Here is a 23,519-nt window from a genome sequence, read left to right as displayed (position 1 = left end):
AAGCACGTGATTGCTAGTAGTATATTTAAATGCACACAGTGGTTTTATATATTGCAAAACTAAGTTGAGTCAAATCGTTATGAAAATATTAATTCTTCAAACTTCATATATTGTGTTGAATTTTATTACTGAAGCTTTTTACATGTGTAAGATATTTTAGAAACTCGTAATGGCATGCAAGGAATATTAAATAAAACAATATTTTTGATAAATTTCAATGGTAAAAGAAACTTTATGATTAGGAATAGATCGCGTGACTTAATTAAAGTTCAATCACGCATCGACATGAATACCTTGGTAATGACCATGACAAATGAGTAAAGATTAGATCGAGATGGTTTTCCATAGACAGTCCGTTGGTTTCACTAAAGATATTACCAAAATAATTATGAAATCTACATTGTGATGTTCACGCAAGTAAACATCTCATCAAATCTGGAAAGCTTATCATGATATTATGAATAACTTTAATGAATAACTTTAATTAATAACTTTAATGAATACTAGAAGTTCAGACTGGCTTTTCTCTGACGCTATGCACTGTTTATAACTTTATGTGCATATGTATACAGATATATACAGAAATTTCAAGTGTTTGGACCCAAAATTGGCGGATAAGTTTAATAGAGTTTGCAAAGGTCAACTCTTTAAATTTTGACCTCTTGACAACCAAATTTCCGCCCGAAAACTGATTAAAAACCTGTGTCATGTCTGAATACCCCTTATGTAAAATTTCAAATGTTTAGACCCAAAATTAGCTGATAGTTTTCTAAAGACCGCAAAGGTAAAATCTTTTGAACTTTGACCCCTTGTCAGCCTTAGTGTCTGAATACAGTATATGTAAAATTTCAAATATTTAGAACAAAATTGGCTGAGTAATTGGGTAGAGACCGCGGAGGTAAGAGGTAATATTTTTTTTAATTTGATCCCAATTTTGACCCCTTTACATTTTGGGCTCAAATCAAATTAAAAGGTTTGATTCATGCTCAAGTAATCTGCAGGTAAAATTTCAAGTTTTAAACACAAAATTGGCATAGGAGTTTGGTAGAGATTTCAAAGTTCAAAACGTAGAGATTTTCAAAGTTCAAAACGTTAAACTTTGACCCTTGATGGCGAGATTTCTGGCCGAAAATGGATGAAAAAGAGTTTCCCAAATCTTAATGCCCATTATGTCAAATCTCGAGTCTGTGGACTGAAAATTGACAGAGTAGTTTAGTAGGGAAATGTACATACATAGACACACACATACACACACAGGCAATTTCACTTTTAAAGATAGATAGATAGATATATTCCGATCATAAATCTTTTAGAGCTCGACATTTACCAGTCAGCTTCGTAACACTCCTATCCTATTGAGCTATCTAAGGATTTATCTTTTGACTGGCTTCTTTAGCTGTTTGTGGTCCGGTGGATTAAACGCTCGTGATTGATTTTAGGTTATGTTTGTCTGATAAGTTATGATTGTCTGATAACTGGCTGATGATGAAGGTAGATAAATATCTATTGCTGAGAGCATGTTCATAGTCGACTTTTCCGGATGATAATGTATGAGAGCGAATTTAGGGATAGCTTCTTCATCAGTAGTTGTTAAATATCGGGATATTTTCAACTAGGCATGCTTGTTATGTATTTTTGGGACTGTTTCAGCTTTAGGTTGGATTATTTTGCTGCTAAACCTGCTTTGTTTGAAAATGGCTTAATATTCTTCCCACCTTTTGTTATAAATGTCACCATTTTACCTACTTATAATACGTAGTCTCGAGTGACTTCTATAAAACATTGATAGGAAAGAACAAGACAAAACTTTTTTTGCCTGGTGTTGCAATTTATTGATTTGTCTTATTACTGACAATGAAAGTAGAGAACTGCCTTTGAGAAGTGGGGAGGTCATAGTGCTTTTCTTGTTGGCCCTGTCGAGTGCGATATTACAAAAGATCAAACTAACAATTGGCCATTGTGAAGCTCTCGCTAAATGTTGCAGTAGTCTTAAGCGCCATTTTGCACATAAATATTTGTGCTTTGAGGTATTTCTGGTGTGGATTTTTATTCGTTAATGTCATGATAATTTTTCTACTTTATTACTTTCGATTTATTACGATCTGTTTAAATTTTTACCTAAGTTTTTTTCATTATTATTGCTATCATATAACGTAACCGTATTTCGTTCTTTTTAGCTTCTCGTATATAGTGATGTATTGATTTGTCTAAAATAATTTCCATTAAAATATTTCATCGGCCCGTAAATGTAGTTACTTTTATAATAATGTTCTTATGCCTTGTTTTTATTGAATTATGTATGCATATATTTTAGAACTTGAATTATTCAGACAACTTTGTCAATTTTGATGTATCTCCACACCAATTCAATATATGAAAATTCTGACCACTTCCAGGTGCGTCTTATCGAAAAGGAAATATTTATATTGAACTCGAGAATCTGTAAAGAATTCTGGAATAAACACTACACGAAGGTAGATGACTTTTCAGTTATAGGAAAATAAATAAAGTACTAGAGTCGTTTGTGCAATAGCGTGTATTTTTAAATTTTTACTATGCGTTGATAACACATTCAAAATATTGTCTAAAAGTGGAAAGTTGTGTTTTCTATGCAAAGTGTGATAATAAGAAAATTTTTATGCAAGGCGTGATAACAAGAATTGTTTAAATGCAATGCTTGATAATATGTGTTTTTGCAAGGCGTGATAATAAGAATTTTTCCATGCAAGGCCGGATAATGAGATTTGTTTTCTCTGCAAGTCGTTATGATAAGCTTTTTTTTTCTATGCAAAATGTGCCAATAAGAATTCTTTTCTATGCACGGCGTAATAACAAGAATTTTTTCCATGCAAAATGCGATCATAAGAATTTTTTATGCAAAGCATGATAATAATAATTTTTTTCTATTCAAGGTTTAATAATAATTTTTTTTTTCTATGCAATGCTTAATAATGAGATTTTTTTTATCCTAGAGTAAATTTTATTTTGTGAACACAGTTATTAGCTATTTCTCTTCTACATATATGGCATATGTATTTTGATGTCTGGAGAGTAGCTATTTTTGAAAATCTATAATAATACTGTTTAAATTTGTACAATGGTTACGAAACAATTTTAACACAATGAAATATACCATATGATGTCCTTATTTTCTTATTTGTCGTCTTGATATTTCAAAAATATATAAAACATGCTCGATTATAAAAACCGATAATCATGAAGCTTAATTGATATTTATTTTGATTGTATTCGTCTATAAACACCGAATTTTATATATAAAATATTTAGCTAAAACAAATATTATATATATATATATATATATATATATATATATATATATATATATATATATATAATATAAAGCTGAACGTCTGTGTGTGTGTTTGGTCACGAATAGGCTCCTATATGGTTGACTATTATAAACAACTGATTACATATAATGATAGAAGATGTATCGAGACACACGAATGGGTATGTTTGATCTGGCATAATGATGATCCATTAAAATTGTGGGGGCTGCGTACGCGCCTGGTCCACAAAGTATGGAAATAAAAAATTTAAAAATTAAAAAAAGCGTTTACAAGTGTTTTTTTGATATAGATGTATATAATAATACATTGATAAGTATGTTTTAACTTAAATAGGGATGGTATAATAAAATTGTGGGGTCTGCGTTCGCGCCTGACCTCCATAGAATGGAAATAGGCACACCCTTTAATGAAGACTTTTCATATCTATCTGCGTAAGTATACTTTGATAATTATGTTTCACTTTTAAGAAATATGTTATAATAAACTTATGGGGTGTTCGTTATCATAACCTATCATACTTTCATAAATAGGGGTCCATTTTCTGTAGGCTGTTTTTGAACCCAGTTAACAACGGGTACTTTTACTAGTATATATATATATATATATATATATATATATATGTATAAATTAAGCTGTCATCCCTTTTAAAAAATGGAATTGCCTGATTGTCAAAGACAAGATTTAAGCAAGACCGAACAGCTCACAAGTTTATACGGGTATTTATATTCATATGTATCTATACATATACATACATTCATACCTACATACATATAAGGGCGAGCAATCTACAGACTGCCAGACATATGTTTATATGTATGGATTTATGTATGTACCTACGTGTATATATATATATATATATATATATATATATATATATATATATATATATATATATGTGAGGGAAATATGTGTATTCAATTATATTTCACCTTTTATTAATTTTTAGTAGGATTGTTGCAACTACAGATCACATACAAATAAATAACAAATCACTAAATGTCAAGATTTCGAGCATCATACATTGCTTTATTTAAGTATGTTTACATGCACAATTCTTGATAGTCACTGGTTTTGTAGCGCAGAATTATTCAAGTAATTATGTCCATTTCTTTTTAATTTGGCCCGCCCACACTTTATTAGGAGAAAAGGACATATCAACTTTAAAAGAAAATATAGGAATATTGGCATGATTACGAAACCAGAAACTCGTAAGTGACGTTGCAATTATTTTTCAATTTGTTACGCCATGTTTGAATTTAAAATTCAAAGATCGCGTAACAAATTGAAAAAAAATTTAAAAATGTTTTTTTGCGCTAAAAGTTATTTCAATTGCATTGGATCATATTACTTACAAAACAAATTAGACGATGAAACCCAACGAATGCTAGTGTTTCTACCGACTTTGAAACGAATAAAAATGTCTTGCTTCTGTTTAGTGTTTAGCAGTGATTTATTACTCAGCGGTGATGCAATATTCGTTCTTGTGTGGTGTATATATATATATATATATATATATATATATATATATATATATATATATATATATGTATATGATTTCAACCTCGGGTTTTTATTATTGAAATCATTAAAAATTGTTTCATTCGACAGGATAATAATATTATCCTGCCGACTTATTATGTTTTGACTTTAATTATCTTTTTGTAATGATTTAAGCAAAAGAACCCTTGAGGTTTAAATAATAAAAAATATTAAACTCTACTAAAGTATTGCGCACTTTTTTTAAACAAATATATATAAATATATAGTCATACACATATAGTACTGTTTCGCAGCTCATCAGTGCGGCTAAACAAGCAACTACCTAAAGACAGGATCGAAACCAGATCGCCCAAAAGACAGCCGGAGCTTCTAACCATTGCGCTATACTGCTACTGATATGTTGAATTAACAATGTTTTGACATTGTCCAAATACCTCAGGTTAATTTGCTTACCCAAAGAGCATCGCATTGTATATATATATATATATATATATATATATATATATATATATATATATATATATATATATATATATATATATATATATATATATATATACTTAATTTACTCACATAAAGTTAATATACGAAAGTATAGATTTATGCGTAAGCTTTAAGTATTTACTTCAAAAGTGCTCAATACGTAGGTAGAGCTAGTTTCATCCACTTTAGGATTCTTCAGGCTTATGCGCATAAGCCTGAAGACCCCTAAAGTGGATGAAACGCGGAATATTCAGTGTAGCTTAATCGCCATATACATTTTACAACTTACTACTATATATATATATATATATATATATATATATATATATATATATATATATATGTACATATATATATAAATATTTATATATATATATATATATATATATATATATATATATATATATATGTATATATATATTTGCGCCGGTTGAGTTTGAATTAAATAAGATCCGTATTATATGTGAAACCAGACCCAACGCATTGTTAGAAAATATACAGATGTTTCTTTTGTTAGAAATTTATGTTAAAGTCCATAAATATATTTATTTATATTAGAAATTTATTTTAAATCCATAAATATATTTATTTATATTAGAAATTTATCTTAAAGTCCATAAATATATTTATTTATATTAGAAATTTATTTTAAAGTCCATAAATATATTTATTTATATTGTAAATTTATGTTAAAGTCCATAAATATATTTATTTATATTAGAAATTTATGTTAAAGTCCATAAATATATTTATTTATATTAGAAATTTATGTTAAAGTCCATAAATATATTTATTTATATTAGAAATTTATGTTAAAGTCCATAAATATATTTATTTATATTAGAAATTTATGCTAAAGTCCATAAATATATTTATTTATATTAGAAATTTATGTTAAAGTCCATAAATATATTTATTTATATTAGAAATTTTGTTAAAGTCCATAAAAATATTTATGGAATTAAGCATAAATTTCTAATATAAATAAATATCTGTTTATTTTGTAACAATGCGTTGAACCTGCCTTCAAACGTATATAATACGTATCTTATTTAATTCAAACTCAACCTGCGCTTCTAAGGAACAAAATCTAAACGTGAACCTCGCGTGATCATGCGCACCATTCCGAGACTGAAAAAACTAATGTAAAGCAACAAACGGCTAATTTTTTGCTCCAACAACAACAACAACATGGCAAAAAAAACGACATAATGAAGATGACTGTTTCCGTCGAAATACATTTATGGAATTTAACATGAATTTATAACAAAATAAACATCTGTTTATTTTCTAACAATGCGTTGGGTCTGGCTGCAAACGTATATAATACGTATCTTATTTTATATATATATATATATATATATATATATATATATATATATATATGGGGGGTCTATAAGCTGTACCCAGCCATGCGTTTGTGTAGCTCAGTTTGTGAAATGGGGCAGAAAAAGGCAAAATGTATGTTTCTTATGTTTATGTTCTCAATATTTGGGGATACACAATATTTTGAGGTTTCCTTTTTTTCTGTGCAGATGAAAAGATTGCCTAATTTTCCGACTGTAGAACACGCATTATATATTTGTCCTTGTGAGAAGCAATCAGGGTGTAGATGAGAGTCACACAAATGTTAAAATTGTCCCTGAGCCTTTTTAATAGTTATTGCAAACGTCAATGTGAAGCGCAATGTCTTAAATTAAAATCGTATATCTGTTTAAATCATTCAATGCATGTTCACTGCCCGTTCTTCAAGAGCTTAACAGAGGCCAAAACATGAGGGTTTCATTTCACTATAGGCATGTATGTTAGCATGCACTGGAAAATCCCGTAAAGTAAAAAATTTAGCCGATTTTCTTTTTGTATGAAAGTGTTTAAAGAACAAACTAACAAGTGGGAGACCGATGAGAATTCAGAGGGAAGGAAGAAAGAAAAAAATGAAAAATGCTGTAGCGTGAGTTTAAAAAATGGAAATAATTTAGCAAACTGTTGTTTTTTTATTCAAATAAATATTCTTATTTTCGCACAATTTTTGAAGAAAATATATTGCTTTCAAATATATTTAATGAAAATATTCGTAAACATTTTGGTGCTTCGTTATTTTAGCGAAATTTTTAAATCGACATATTGATTTTGAAGTGAAACCAATACTATCTAATTATATTGCCATGTCACACTAATGAAAATATCCCAAACTTAAGAAAAACGATAAGGTAAAAAATAATCATTACAGAAAACAGTTTTCAAAGAAATTAGAAATTGTAGCTGTATTGCTTGTCTTTATGTCACATGTCCCGTGACAAAGAAACATAGCCAAAATCATTTTTTAGTTGAACCATGGAAGACTGAAATAATTGTGGCATAACAGCTAGGTAAATAACATTGCTTATTGTTGAAATTAACAAAAATGCATGTAGTTATCATGTTTTTTTTATTAAATATAAATTTTCGGTTGGCCGATTTCGCTACAATATAAAGAAACAACCTTTTTATCGGCCGACCTGTACAATTACCACCCCGTAGATACTTTTTGGTGCTCTTGTAGAATCTGACTCAGATCCTTTGGAATTTTTCGTCAATTATGATTCGGTCTTGACCGGCAGTCACCAGATTAATCCGAGCATGTAACAGACGCAGAGGAATTTCAAAACAAACAAACCGGAAATGAAGAAGTACAATAAAAAAATACAAAATCATACTGTAAAGTTATTGAATATTTATTTTCCGAAAAGAAATGCATTTTGTATTATTTATTTACTTTTATTATTTTTTGCTTTTTTTTTATCAATATCAAAAGTTGTTTGTTTTTTTCAAGTAAAGATGATTTTTTCTTAACGTAAATTGTTAAGTGAAAGATTTTTTTCAATAAAACTTACATTATTCGTGTTCTTTTACAAATAAATTTTGTAATAAACATTTTTTATTTATTTTTTTGTTTTGCAAATAGAATTCTTTCATAAGAAAAGATAGGTGCTCTTTATGATAACTGTAAATTGTTAGATGAAAGTAAAGAAAATGTCTCCATCTTTTGGTATTAATGATAATGTAGTATTTGTTCCTTGGTCATGATACCATTATGAAAGTGATTACTATCATCTTTATTAGAGGTAGTGAGTAGTGTAGTAGTCATGAAATCATCCTCCGGGGCACGATCAACTCATGTTTTGGGATTAGTGACAATGAAGCATCTGTTCTGTAGTCATGACACAGAAGTCGCCTAAAGAGTTCCAGCAATCACTTCAAAATGATTATGTAAAACGAGAGGGTGTCGTATGCTCTATCTATCAAGTAACAACTCTACGCCATTAATCTTCTGTGGGTCATGAATAATTTGATTGAAGCCGTGTTAAATAGAGAAATTATCAAACACCTCAACAAAATAAACCTGCTCAGTGAGAAGAAATATAATTTACGCCTGGCGAGATCTATAGTTGATGTGTTGACTATAATTTCATATAGGATTTGTGAATTTTTCGACGGTGGTTTGCTCTCAAGAGCAATAACTTTTGACATTTGATAAGGTTTTCCATAAATGTCTACTTTACAAGATTTCAAGCTATCGAATATCTGGAAATGCTTTTCTCTCCCGATAAGTTTGTGGAAGAAGTCGTCGATGGGCAAAAGTCTAAAGTTCAATGCTGGCGTGCCCCAAGGATCTACCCTGGGTTCAACTCTTTTCCTTATCATCATTCATTATCTCCCAGATCACATTATAAGTTCATTCGTCAACGCATACGCTGACGTGATTACGGTGTATGGCAACATTTCAAAAGCCAAAAACGACCAAGATCTCACCGAATTTCTCTTCCCGATGCATTGGGTAAAAAGTAGCTAGGTAATTTTTACACATCCCAACCCAAGCTTTTATTATTTCACTATAAACGCTCTTATCCCTACCTCCCCCCAGTTGATATAAATGGCCTTTGTCTAAAAGAGGCTCACTTTTTTGACAAACTTATTGGTATGATATTTACTACTGATCTGACAAGAAAGACTTAGATCAAATCTGTTCTAATGTCGCCAGAAAATGATTGTGTACTTTTAACATTTCCAGAAGGTATCTAACTCCCGATGCAATCTTCTCCCTTGTCTACTACGGTACTTCCTAAAATGGAGTAGTTTTTATCCATATCTAGGTGGGAGCTGTTAGAGCACTCTACCCTGCCTTGCCAAACTTAAAAACCGTCTTTGAAACCTAGCAGGTGATATTTTTTTCTTCTATGCAATCTCTAAGAACGTGTCATTATGTTCATAGCAAGTACTCGTCTGAGCTTCATCTATGATCCCCATTTATCAAACTTTCACAAAAAAATTTGTCTAGCTACGACCATCCACATTTTCCCTCACTCACTATCTGGGCCTAAGTCTAAAGGCAAATTCCATGAAAAAGCTTCTTGTTTAGAGGTGCCGACCTATAGAAATCTGCTCCACTGACTTGCTTTGTAGCTGACTACAATATGGTCACCTGCAAGTTCAATGCAAACACGTTCTTGTCAAGCCGCGTTATAAACAATCTATTTCCAACCCATTTCAACTAACTGTTGTGTCAGTGACTACCGTGCACTATTAATCCTTATATTCCAGTGGCTTTCGGGCCTTAATAAGCGGTGACTTCCATGTAAAAAAAAATATCATTACAGAAATTACCTTCAACTTGTCTTTTCTTTTTTGGTCGAGGGAATGCATATTTGTTTTGTAATTATGAGATTATTCTCTGAGGTATAATCTCCTTTTTTGTATTATTTTAACATTGAAAACAAAAACGTCTGTGCCATTCACCGAAATATTCTGGAAATGATATTATATATCTTCAAATTATAATAAATGGGGGAAGCATAATATCGTTTTTGCATGGATTACGATCATCGTCTTCTGGTAGAAAAGCAGTGTAGTACCTGTTATGCAGAATCTGTTTTGTGATACAGAGGCAATTATAGCAAGTGTGGTTTTCTTCTTTTGAAGTGATTGACTATAATGTAGTATCTATATTCTGATCATGATGACATACTTACAGGGAATACAATCATCTGGTTTTAGAAACAAGGGTGTAAAATTTGTTCAACGCTCCTAGGCATCATCTTCTCCTTTTTATAGAATCAGTGATAATGCAATATCTGTTCTGAGGATTCCATACCATCATTACACTGATTACTTATCATCATTTTGGAGTGTGGTGGTGGTGTGTTCATGATCACCTTATGAAATTACATCATTTGTCTTGTAAATTAAGGCGAAGATAGATAAATCAGGAAATACAATCAATTTGGAGGGTAGGAGAGGGAAGTTGTAATGGATTCATAGTCATAATCATTATTATTTCTCTTGACAGTTTAAATTTACCTAACCTATACTTTATTATATTTAGTATTAAGTCGAAGGTAACAACACTTCTGTTCTACTTTGTGTTGTTTGCAGACAGTAATAATTTGGATTTTTCAGACCATTGTTTTCATTTTCTGTCATTTTCACAGCGTTTTCGTCGATGTAACCTCCGTATATAGTAATAATAACTAGAAATAAACAATATATTTACATTTAGAAATAACCTAGATTTAAACTTCTTTAAATTCGTGCAAAGCAGTCTGCAAGGACCCGTGGTGCAGTGGTTAGAATACTTGATCGATTTTAAGTAAATAGTTGAAGGTTAAATCCTCTGTGAGCGACCAAAAATAAAATTACGAATTACTTAGCATTCCATCCAGTTATGCTACCAACTTGAATTAAATAAAGGGTCTTATTCGAAATTCAGTCAAGATTCCCGAGTTTGGCAGAAAATGTCCTAAGTTAAACAAGATACACCCGAAGAAGATCTAAGGTTACATCGACCGGGACGTCTGAAGCATCTAAATAATGCTAATAAACAAACTTATCTTTAAAAAATGCAAATAAATAATATGTTTTATTATAAACATCATTTATTTTCCTACGGCGATTTAGTGCGTTCTTTTTATAGCGATGCGGAAGCCTAAGAATAGCATTATTTTTATTAAGCCATGCAGGGATAGAAATTTTGCTCTATTAGGTGTAGTCTGGTGGAAAATAAATTCTCATCATCAACATCATTTCTCTTTCTAAGTTCATTTGAAAAGTACTTTAGACAGTTCTGTGAATCCTCCTTATTAATATTGCTTTATTATAAGTGATAACTATTGTAAGTGATACAGTGTGGAGAGAGGTGACAAAAACGTGTTCCATCCGCCATTGGTAGAGTGTAACACATGTCCGGAATTACCATATAATAATTCATCTCTTTTGAGTATCTTCATTTTCAGCATAATTTCTCTTGGTATTATTATAAAAGTTCTCGCGGAGTATTCACGACCCAAATAAGATATCTTCAGTATGGCTACTAGTTGTTTTTTTATGAATGGTTTATCTTCTTCAGGGGATGTTACCTCAAGTAAGAGCAGGAAGTTGGATACTCCACCAGACAAAGAGAATTATTTTTCTAGAATCCAGTAAAACCAAGAGACTACAAGACTACTATAACATATTTGAATCGTCAATTGTGGAGAGAAAAAATATATTCGCAACGGCTTTATTAAGTATGTATTGATGAGGTTAAGGAGAACTTTAATGGACTATTCGAATGTATTTCAGAGATTATGTGGTCCACTTTATGTCTTTCGAACTGCAATTGAAGTACGTATATATATATATATATATATATATATATATATATGGGTGTGTGTTTGTGTGTGTATGTGTGTGTATGTGTTTGTTTGTTCTGAGTATGACAAATATAAGAATACTAGCGTGCTGAGGATAATTTCACTACTATTTCACCAATCCTTACTGCGCAAAGTAACCATTTACCAAGGTATAGTTATCATAAGCTTCCTCTGAGTAAATGATGCAGATGGTGGATCGGCATTCTATTATCTGTACTTGCCACGGTCTGACCAACGGTATACTATAGCGAAAAAGGATGCAAATCCTTACGACGAGTCAACGAGTGAACCAAAACCGGTATGCCGACGGTGTTCACAAAGGGTGTTGTAAAATCTGATACAGGTACACTTCAGTCATTGGATGTGAGTGGCTACATGTGTGCAGATTGATCTCCTCGCCTCTGCAATTTTCTTTCCAACAGATAATGTGCTGGCAGTACTAGGCAAGCTGCCTACTTTTACAATTGCAGGATTGATAAACTAGAAGCCGCACCGTGTATTCTACGCACAAGCAATCGAGGTGTGATGGTCGTGCTTACGCTGAAGAACAATAGCGTTGCAAACCAGTTGCTCTGATGACAAGGCCTGTCTATACAGAGATGCACTGCTTGCTCAAATTCAGAAGCGTCCTAGAAAACGTGAACTAAAAAAATGCTCGTTCACATGCTTCTGGTTGCTAAGCCACGGCTAAAGGCTATCCAAAATAGCAGTAAGAAATCACTACTAATCTTATTCTGGCATCATGGAATGTAAGAACACTTTTAGATAATGAATACCGACACTCAGGAAGAACTGGAACACGTTTGACATTTCAGCACTGCAATTAATTAGTCTATCTGTCGTCTGACAAAGTAAAAGTATACAGTTGTACTGGTTCAGACAACTTCGCGGTTAGCGAAGAGGAGCAGGAATTGCATTTGTAATATCAAATCAATTTGTTAAAGAACTTGAATCACTGCCAATAAGATAGAATGATCGTTGCATATCATTAAAGATTCACATTTGTCATCGAATATACTTGACACTGCTCTTAGTCTATGAAACAACGATGATCAACGACAATGAAGCCAAACAGCGGTGATGTTGTACACTATACAACATATTTCGCGAGATTTCTGTTGCTGATGAACTAAAAGACTTCAATGTAAGTGTAGACAAAGAGTACGAAACGTGGCCTCTATCATTGGGGACGTTTGGAAGAGGGAAAATGAACTTAAAGGGTTAAATGAGAATGTTGAAACTATAGAAAAAGTTAACTTCTCAGAAAAGGCGTTGGATCCATTGATATCAGCGTTAGGGTGTACAGTCATACCATTAGGCTGGACTTCTTCATCTTCATCGGAACTCTCAGAAGTAGTGCTTGAACTATTGGCGTCAGCGTTGGAGTTCGAAGTTGTACCATCACGGAGAATACGTCGGATCCACAGGTCATCGTTGGATGATTCACCATTACTGCTACTCGCCAACTGGTTCGTATTTAGGGCAGGCCGGACATCCTTCACATGGCGTGGGGTACCATCGACAAGCACGGCTTGCTCACCGATGATGCCAGTGATTCGTCTTCTTTGAAATCTGTTGGTGCATCAATTAATGGAAGGCTTCACCCAGACTGTGTCCTCTAACTCATACGGCCCTCGGGTTTCCTGCGCATCAGGCAGACAGGCGTCAATGTCCTTGATGCGCACTCGATAGCAATGGATCGCATTAGTGGGTGCACTTGCAGCAGTCATGCCATCCTTTGGAGTTGTATTGTACCTATATCGCCTCTGCGATCGTGCATTGCTTTCTTGCCGCGATCCTCTTCGCGCTTCTGTTATGCCATTGCAACTCGGTACATATGCACATCTGTGTCTGAACTGGACCCCACACTTGTCTACGATACGTCTGATCTCCCCACTGCAGAATGCTTTGTCGTTGTCTGTGAGGATCTCTTCATTCGGCCCCTTTTCATAATATATGGACTCCAATTCGCGGATGACACTGGAGGAATCCTGTCGTATGAACGGGCGCTAGATCGCGAACTTTGTCGGTCCATAATCGATCAGGGTGAGGAAGTGCTGGCTGCCGTTGCGATTTTTGTCCATACCCAGTCGGCTTCAAGTCGTGTTTACTTCCAGCTGACCTTTCTGCCATCGGGCTGGGGCGGGGTCGATTGACTGGCATGTTTGGCATTCCTAAACTACCGCTTTCAATTCACTTTTATAGATTCGCCAAACGTTCTGGATCCTTGCAACTAAAACAAAACTCAGCCAGTTTGAACCTTACACGTAATGATGATACAATGTCATCAAGGTACGCCGATGTTCAATCTTTTATTGTTTCTTCCTGTGGCAACACAGCGTTAATGATGGTCTTCATTATTTGGCGTCCCACTTCATTCAGCACGAAGCCTAGTCTGGTAAGGCAGTACCTCCTGCCAGCAAAAACAACCGTCTGAAATGGCCACATTGTTTCACTGATTCGGACTTGCCCGTACGCTTTTCTTAGATCCAACAGGGACACATTGGAACCCTGCTGGCGCCACTCTCGTAGCTTGCTGGCACAAACGTCAGCATCTGCCGTGAACGCATCAACATGCGCGTTTAGTTCGCGGTAGTCCATCACTGGCCTCACATTTGTTTTGTTGTGCTGAGCGACCGCCATCAGCGGAATAAGGCCTCTGGGAGGTTCAAGTTTCTCATGAGGTAAGGTATTAAACTGCCATCCTTGATCTAATCACGAAGTTCCTCTTCGTATGCAGACCTGATTTGGTCGGGCACATGGTACTCTGTTACCTCATTTCGCAGTTTGGCTGGTTCCTGGTTTTTCAACCACTTCGACGCAGCTGTACAAGCCTTCTGCTGTTGGTCAAGTTCGATAATAAAGTTTAGCTGGACAATCTTCAAAGCAGCACACGCTGGAACCTTCTGAAACTGTACTGCCATTATCTGCGTTATGTGAGCACCATCTAGGGCTCTTATGGCATCATAGCCTATAAGCAGATCAAAGCTCAGCTGTTTCTCGAGTACTACCAGCGCTTCGACGTTATCCGAATTTCCAGTTCTAGCACGAATGTTCACAGCGCCTACCCTGCAACACGTCCGCGCCGCTCCACTGAAGGTAGTTGTAGTCTTCTTCTTCCAAGTGCGGCAGAGATCCGCGCTCGCTTTGGTGCGAGAGCATCCCGAGTCGAGGAGTGCTGAGCACAATGTCTCATAGATATAGACCTGAATGGTCGGAAGCCTTCGTCTAATTTCTGTTTGGGGAAGTGGTCGACGTTGGCACCTTGTCTCCGACCCCGTTTCCGGCACAATCCTGGGCCATATGACCAGTCTCATTACGTCGGTAGCAGCGAACAGCTGTCAGTAGCCGTCGGCAGTTCCTCGCAATGTGGCCCTGGCCATTGCATCTGTAACACACGACTTCACTACGCACGCCGGGCTACTGGGACGATCTATTATCACTTGATGCGGCGGCTACCGGTTCTCTCATCTCATAATTATTCTTCATCATGGTCCTGGCTCGGTCTTTGAGCTAGCCCGCAGAATTACTTTGCTCCGGTTGGGAGCCCTGCCAAAAATTTGCATGCCAAGGGCCGCTAAGTCAGCCCACCAAACAACACCGTCAACTTCGTCAGCTCGGCCAAATAAACATCGAAAGTTTCGCCAGGATGTAACGATCTTGCCTCATATTGCTCCCAAGCAGTGACGGGGTCGATAGCGAACGCCTTGTATAGTGCTGCCTTGATCCTTTCATAATCCTGTTTTTCCTCAGGACTAAGCTGTTGATATACCCCGAAAGATCCGCCGGACAGACGTAGAGAAACCACGTGTTTGATAGTTTTAACACTAGACAACAGGCAACGCAGTTTAATCTTCCCCACCCGTACCAGGGTCGATCTGTCGAATTCTGGTATTAATTTAAGGTCGAACTTGTCCCACATTACGCTGAAATAGCTTGCAGTTAAATGGTCTAGTAAACAGCAAAACAAAATAAAATAAATACAATAAGCAAAGGTTCAACTAGAATTGATCACTTTCAACTTTCTCTCTTAATATTCAGCACGTGTTCTCCCAACCACCTCTTCCGACACGCATTTTATAAGAAAACTGACTACATTCCATTTGCATAAGTGTGTAGTAGAAGATGAGATCCCGTGAGATTCCACGATACTACACCTTATAAATCCATGGCTGCCATCTTTAATCTCTATCTCAGATCCCATTCGAAGGTAAGTTGTATAACCACACAATGCACACACACGCGGGTGCTTTCGTCCTTGAATATAAATGTGTTTAAGTTATTGTTTGGTTATCTCCTACTTCTTTACTCCTTCTCTATCTTCTGCAGCTAACGACTAACGGCAATATTTTTGATTCGGAAACAAAATACTGCCGATGCAAGAAAATTAATCTCAGTGTTATTTCTGCGTCGGTCGACATGGCGTTCGCCTCATGTCTCATTACTTACACTTTCCCATGCCACTGATCACAGAACGTTCTGGTGATCTCCGGTGTGTGCTTCATCACACATCATACCCGTGGTTCTAAATTTTACCATTTTGTGTCGTCTGTTGTGTTATCTGCTCAGCCAAACGGGATGGCATTCATCTGGGGTTCTGAGGTGTCTCAATTTCGTGTTGGTTGTTAGCCACGCCGTGTGATATACCTAGGGCTATCTGAAGTTTAATGATCTGTTCCGCCAGAGGGAATGGCATAATTCCGGCATCAAACGTTCTTCAAATGGCACGGGACGCTGTTGACAATAACGACTTGAGGGGCCGATCACCTGTGCTACTGTTCCTTCTTGAAACTTGGACATGCATCAATAATAAGCCGTCTTGACCCATATTTGTTCGCCCAGATGGTACTTATTTTGTGTATGGGTCGATATTTATATCATAACCTCATATGTGTTTGACAGGTGCAAGTAATGATAATGCAGCGTCCTTCGGCACATGTTGTAACAATACACTTTTTCCTGAACACAACCTATTCCTAGCTGCACAGTTTAACAATGTAGTGGAATCGCTTTGCGATGTAGTTGCCTGCTAGAACGTAGGCACACCGAAACCGCATTCATTTATCCCGGTGCGAGAGTGACGCTCTCATCTCGTACTTGTCTCCACTTTCCGGACATTTTCACGTATTGTCTGCAGTAAAATAAAAAAATACCATCTTCGAGGTTAGAGGATATAAGTAATAATCAGGGATTATTCTGAAGAAAAAAATGATATATGGGTGTGAGCTAAATTTAATTAAATAATAATATTGAAATGTATTTTGCTCCAGAACAATTATTAAACGTCAGCTCATACTAATAACTATTTGGTTTTAAAGATAAACAAAAATAATATATAAGAATATATAAAAATTAATTAATAATAAAATTAAAATTGTATTAATAGAAAAGAAATTGAAATTATTGAAACGTCGAATCGAACTTGACAGTTTAATCCGAAATCACTGGAAGTTGGAAAAAATCGAGGATCTTTCAAAAACAAAACGAGAAATCCCTGCAAGGTGTACAGATGTCGCAAGAAAAAAAACACTTTTTTATAAAAAATAAAAACAAAGTCCTCATATAATTTTACATGGACAAGCATGAAACATTCTATAAAAACAAATGGCATGTTAACAGAAAATATATCCTTATTGCTTACATTTTTAACAATAATTAAACAACGATATTAATTAAGACAATGAAATCTAAACGCTGAAGAAAATATAACAACATATAATAAATGGTTGTGTGAGTCGATTCTGTATACAATCGAGAAATTGGCGAACTCAACACGTACGTTCTACACAAATTTGCGAGGAAATGTGACATATTATAGCTGATCGCAACAATAACAATTAACACGGATAATGTTAATGTTTCACATGAAATAATTGTTATGATAATTTATACTATTCGTACTAATGAATTTATAAAACATAACATAAATAATAACAATTAAATATAATAATGGTCAACAATAATAATCTATCTATATACCTATAATTCCGTATTCCTTTGGTGTGTAGTGATATTCATATTAAAAACCCTATTTTTCTATTTATTTAAAAAGAAAATACAATTTTGTTATATATGAGTTATCGAATTGCATTCATTAGCCAAAGATCTAACTAATTTGCATATTCTTTTAAACATTCATTTTTAATTAATTCCCTATTAGTTTTTTCAGTTTTCTTATAGGGTGATCACCTTTAGATAACTATTACGGGTAATTATATTCATGCAGATATTCTACATGATTTATACTTGCGAAATATTTGCGTAAAAAGCTTACAATGAACACAAAATCGTTTCCATATATATTTATGTATACGTATATATTTTTGTTTCGTCAATCTGTCTATCTATCTATATATATCTATAAAAGTGAACGTGTCTGTCTGTCTGTCTGTGTACATTTCCCTACGCAATAACTCTGTCAATTTTTAGTCTATATACTCGAAATTTGAAATACCGGGTACTGAGATTTGGGAAAATCGATGTGATGGGTGTCAGCCAGAAGTTTGGCTGTTAAGGGGTCAAATTTCAACGAGTTGACCTTTAAGAACTCTACCAAACTCCTCCGACAATTTTGGGTCTAGACACTTGAAATTTTAGATATAGGTTCCTTGAACCTGGATCTAATTTAATATCGTGATTTGAGCCCGAAACTATAAATTTTAAGGGGTCATAATAGGGGTCAAATTAAAAAAAAATTACTCTTTTTTTTTTGCTCAGCATACACCTCCAAACACCCGGGCAACGCCGGGCTGAAATGCTAGTATATCTATAAAAGTCAACGTGTCTGTGTGTCTGTCGTTGTACATTTCCCTACGCAATAACTCACTCAATTTATAGTCTAGAGACCCGAAATTTAATATACAGTGTACTGAGATTTGGGAAAATCTTTAGGATCGGTTTTCGGTCAGAAATTTGGCTGTTAAGGGATCAAAGGTAAACGATTTGACCTTTAAGAACTCTACCAAACTCCTTCAACAATTTTGAGTCTATAGACTTGGAATTTTAGATATAGATTCCTTGGACATTGATCTAACTTAATAACTTGATTTTAACCCAAACCAATAAATGTTAAGGGGAAAAATAGTGGTCAAATAAAAAAAAAAAATGACCGTTTTTTTTTGTTTATTGTTTTTTTGCTGAGCATACACCTGCAAACTCCCCGGGCAACGCCGGGCACCCATGCTAGTATATCTATAAAAGTGAACGTGTCTGTCTGTCTGTCTGTCTGTCTGTCTGTCTGTCTGTGTACATTTCCCTACGCAATAACTCTGTCAATTTTTAGTCTATAGACTCGAAATTTGAAATACCGGGTACTGAGATTTGGGAAAATCGATGTCACGGATGTCAGCCAAAAATTTGGCTGTTAAGGGGTCAAATTTCAACGGTTTGACCTTTAAGAACTCTACCAAACTCCTCCGACAATTTTGGGTCTAGACACTTGAAATTTTAGATATAGGTTTCTTGAACTTAATAAAGTGATTTGAGCCCGAAACTATAAATTTTAAGGAGTCATAATAGGGGTCAAATTAAAAAAAAAATTATTCTTTTGTTTTTTTTGCTCAGCATACACCTCCAAACACCCGGGCAACGCCGGGCTGAAATGCTAGTTAACAATAAAATAATAATACTTTCGATTAATATTAATGATAATACTTTATACCAATAAACGATACATTAATAATAATTAACATAAATACATAATATTATTGTTAATTTTTACATCAATAATACGATTTTGCTTGATAAAATTGGTAATACTAATAACATTAATAATAATTATCCGTAATAAGACAAATAATTAACATAAATACTAATCATTAATATTGAATATCAATAATAGAGCATAATCACATTGACACACCTGTTCTGCTGGATCACCGAAGTTAAGCAACGATGAACCTGGTCAGTAATAAATGGGTGCCGAGTTGGGACTTCAAGGTGTTGTATGTGCTTTCCACTTACCTCTGCATTGTTCCCAGTGGCCGGGGACCTCTCCTTGCCACATGACAGCTGTCACAGTGTTGGAAATTGCGCAACTCTCGCCTCACAAACACACGCGCAGCTGCCCCTTCAGGGGTATTCGTTGTCTTTCGAGACTTAACGGATGTATCAGGATAAAAAATAATTAACGTTGATGATTACACTAATACTTAATATTAATTATAAAAGTATTTGACACTCAAAACACTATTGATAATTGGTATGGCCTGCAATAAGCCACAAAAAAAAACAAAACATAACAACGAAATAGAGTTTAAACAATGTATTACTGGAACAAAAACGTAAAAAGTTTACAACTGAAAAGAGTAGTAAACGTCACCAAACAGGCAAGGGTCGCGCTGGTGTTTAATCCACACCTGGGATCAAAAGGTCTATGGTTTATATAATGGACAGAACAGTCCATTTGGAGGATGATTCCCCCACAAAACCCTCCTCCCAAGCTTATTTCCGCGGTTGTGAAAATCAGTATTTCTTCATTTTTGGAGCAGACCACCAAGGGGTCTGTGCGCTTCCTCTTTCTGCCGGAGCGTCTCCGTTCTGACATCCCTTTTGGAGGGTCTATGTCAAAACAGTCATACACAGTTTCAATCGCCTCACTGCCGTCCTGCGGTGGTTCTTCTTGATCCTTGTAGAAGCGTTTCCTGATTTGGTTCAAGTGCCACTTATATTGGAACTTTGGGCTCTGAATGATGTATGTAACATGGCCGATTCTTCGTAAGATCGCGCCCTGTTCCCTAAAAGAAACGTTATTTCTAAAATGTCTAAAATACACGTTATCTCCGCTGTTAAACCGTTTCGTTGGCATTGTAGAGGTTCTGGTGTGTACTATGTGTTTGTGTAGCAGTTTATCAAATACGGATTTTATTTTCCGTACAAACATGATTTCTGCTGGTTGTTCGGATTTCTTGTGATTCTGTAAACCTGTAGAAATTGCTGAAGGACCTTTTCTGTCGGTGTACCAGACGCTTTTTTTAATGCCCTTTTAAGCGTATCGACGAAGCGTTCGGTCTGGCCGTTGCTTCTGGCGTGTTACTGGGGTGTCGTAATATGCTTGACTTGATACGTCTCGCAGAATTCTCTGAACTCTGTCGAGGTGAACTGTGTAGCGTCGCCGGTAACCAAACAGTCTACAACCCCAAACCGAGCAAACAATTCCAATAAAAAATTGTCGTTGTTGCCATGGTCGGTGTTTTGCATCTTAGTACCTCTGGCCATTTAGAGTAAGAGTCAACTATCAAGTAGTAAAAATCCTCCACAGGTCCCGCCTAATTGATGTAGATCCTCGACCATGGTGGTTCACCCTTAGGCCAACATTTATATGTTATCGGTGGTACTTTAGCAGCCAAAGCACAGCCTTTGCATCTGTTCACCATGTCGGTAATATCTTGGTCCATGGCTGGCCAATAAACAAAACTTATATTAGGTTTTTCATTTTGTTTATTCCTGGATGCCCCATGTGAAAATCTCTGGGAATTCTTTTTTGAAGCGTTTGAGGGATGACAACCCTTTCACCGTATAACAGTATTTCGTTGCAACCAGAAAACATGTCTGAACTGGTGTCACCCAGTGCTAATTTCTGCTTCGCGGTTTGAATGAAATTGTCATTTAGGGATTCTGATTTAATTTCCTGAAGTGTGACCAGCAGTTCGCGGATAATATTGTTTATCATGGTTTTTACATCACTATTAATACGTAGTGCCGCGATTACTGAATCTTCAAGAGGTTCCATTTTGGCAGGAATCCGTCTCGATAGAGGGCTAGTTGTTTTCAGGGGAGAAATTGAATTGTAAAAGTATAGTTCAGCAGAATAGTTCCTCATCGTAATATTCGGTGCGCAGTGAATTTTGGAAGTCCTTTTTTTGATCCAAAAATGGATATCAACGGCTTATGGTCGGTTTGTAGAAAACAATGTCTTCTGTACAAGAACCGGTGGAATTTTGTAAACTGCAAATATAATTCCTATGACATCTTTCTCGATCTGAGAATAATTCTTTTCCGCTGGCAAGAGAGTCCGTGATAAAAAAAGCAATAAGCTTGCACGCCCCGACACCATGTTTACTAGCGTCGCTAGCTACTATTATGTCCAACTCCGGGTTGAAATGCGCTAGGAATAGTTTTGAAGTCAGGATTTTTTTTATTTCTTGGAATGATGTCTGGAAATCTTCTGTCCACTTCCAAGCCTTATCTTTTTTTAGCGATTCATTAAGTGGTGCGGGCAATTTGTGCATATTTGGAATGAACCCCTGGTAATAATCTGCCAAACCTAAAAATCTCTGCAATTGAGTTATGTTTACTAGTGCCGAAATTTCTTTAATAGCGGTCGCTCTATCTGGGTCTGCCATCTTTATCGACTATTTGATCAAGGTATTTAATTGTTTGTAAAAAGAACTCGCATTTATCTGCTTTGATCTTAAATCCATAATCTTTTATCCGACTGATTACTTTTCTGATATGTTTTTCATGTTCCTCCCTGCTTTTGCTCGCTATGATAATGTCATCAAGATATGCGATTGCGGTGTCCAAGTCGAACAGCATAGTATCCATTACTTGCTGGAATATTGCGGGTGCCACCTTGATACCAAACGCGAGTCCTTCGTATCTGTACAAACCCTGATGAGTGTTAATGCAGAGGAGGTTAGTGCTTTTGTCGTTTACCGGAATCTGTAGGTAAGCGTCGTTTAGGTCGATCTTAGAGAAAAACTTGCCACCATTTAATTTCGTGAATACTTCTTCTGGACTAGGTAATGGATAGTGAAAATCTTCTAAGGGCCCGTTGAGTCCGGTCGCGAAGTCGGCGCAAACGCGAATTTCCCCGGACCTTTTCTTTACGTAAACTGCCTGAGCAGCCCACTCACTATATTCAATTTTAGTAAGTATACCGATGCTTTATAATCTGTCTAGTTCATGATTTACTTTGTTCAGGGAAACGAACGGGACATTATTTTTCTTTTTAAACACCGGTTGTGTGCCAGGTTTCAACTTAAAACTGCGGCCGTTTTTGTATATCTCCCCAGGCCAGGAGTAAATACGTTTCTGAATTCTTTTTTAAAACAAGTTATAAGTTTCTCCGTTTCTGCTGGGCGGGTATCTATTTTCCTCAGAATGTGTATATAGGAAGATCCCAGTGACGAAACTCCTCCATGCTGTCAGAACCGAACAAGTTCTCACTATATTTTAGCGCGTGCAATCTTAGTTTTTGTGTTCCCCCGTAACCTGACGTTTGTAATTAATTCACATTCAAAATAAATTTTTGTACCATTAACGGCCGTCGCCGTTCTGTTAGTTTTTAACATAGTCGGCTTTCGTAATATTTTCCACGTTTTAGATTTATTATTGAAAGATCCGATCAACTATCTAATTGGAATTTAATAACCTTGCCGAAAATGTTAACCGTTACATATTTGCGTAGATTTTCATCTACGACGTCCTTAGTTCTGGTTTGACGTACACGGCTTCTATTCTGAGTTTTCCTACAGTGCGAACTTTTATGATTGATCTCATTGCATAAATGGCATATTTTTTATAAAAATGGGCAATCCCTTTCCCAATGTATTCC

Source organism: Euprymna scolopes, chromosome 22 (genome assembly GCF_053919585.1).
Source record: "Euprymna scolopes isolate OS-2025 chromosome 22, ASM5391958v1, whole genome shotgun sequence".
Lineage (NCBI taxonomy): Eukaryota > Metazoa > Mollusca > Cephalopoda > Sepiida > Sepiolidae > Euprymna > Euprymna scolopes.
Note: the sequence above shows the minus strand (reverse complement) of the source record.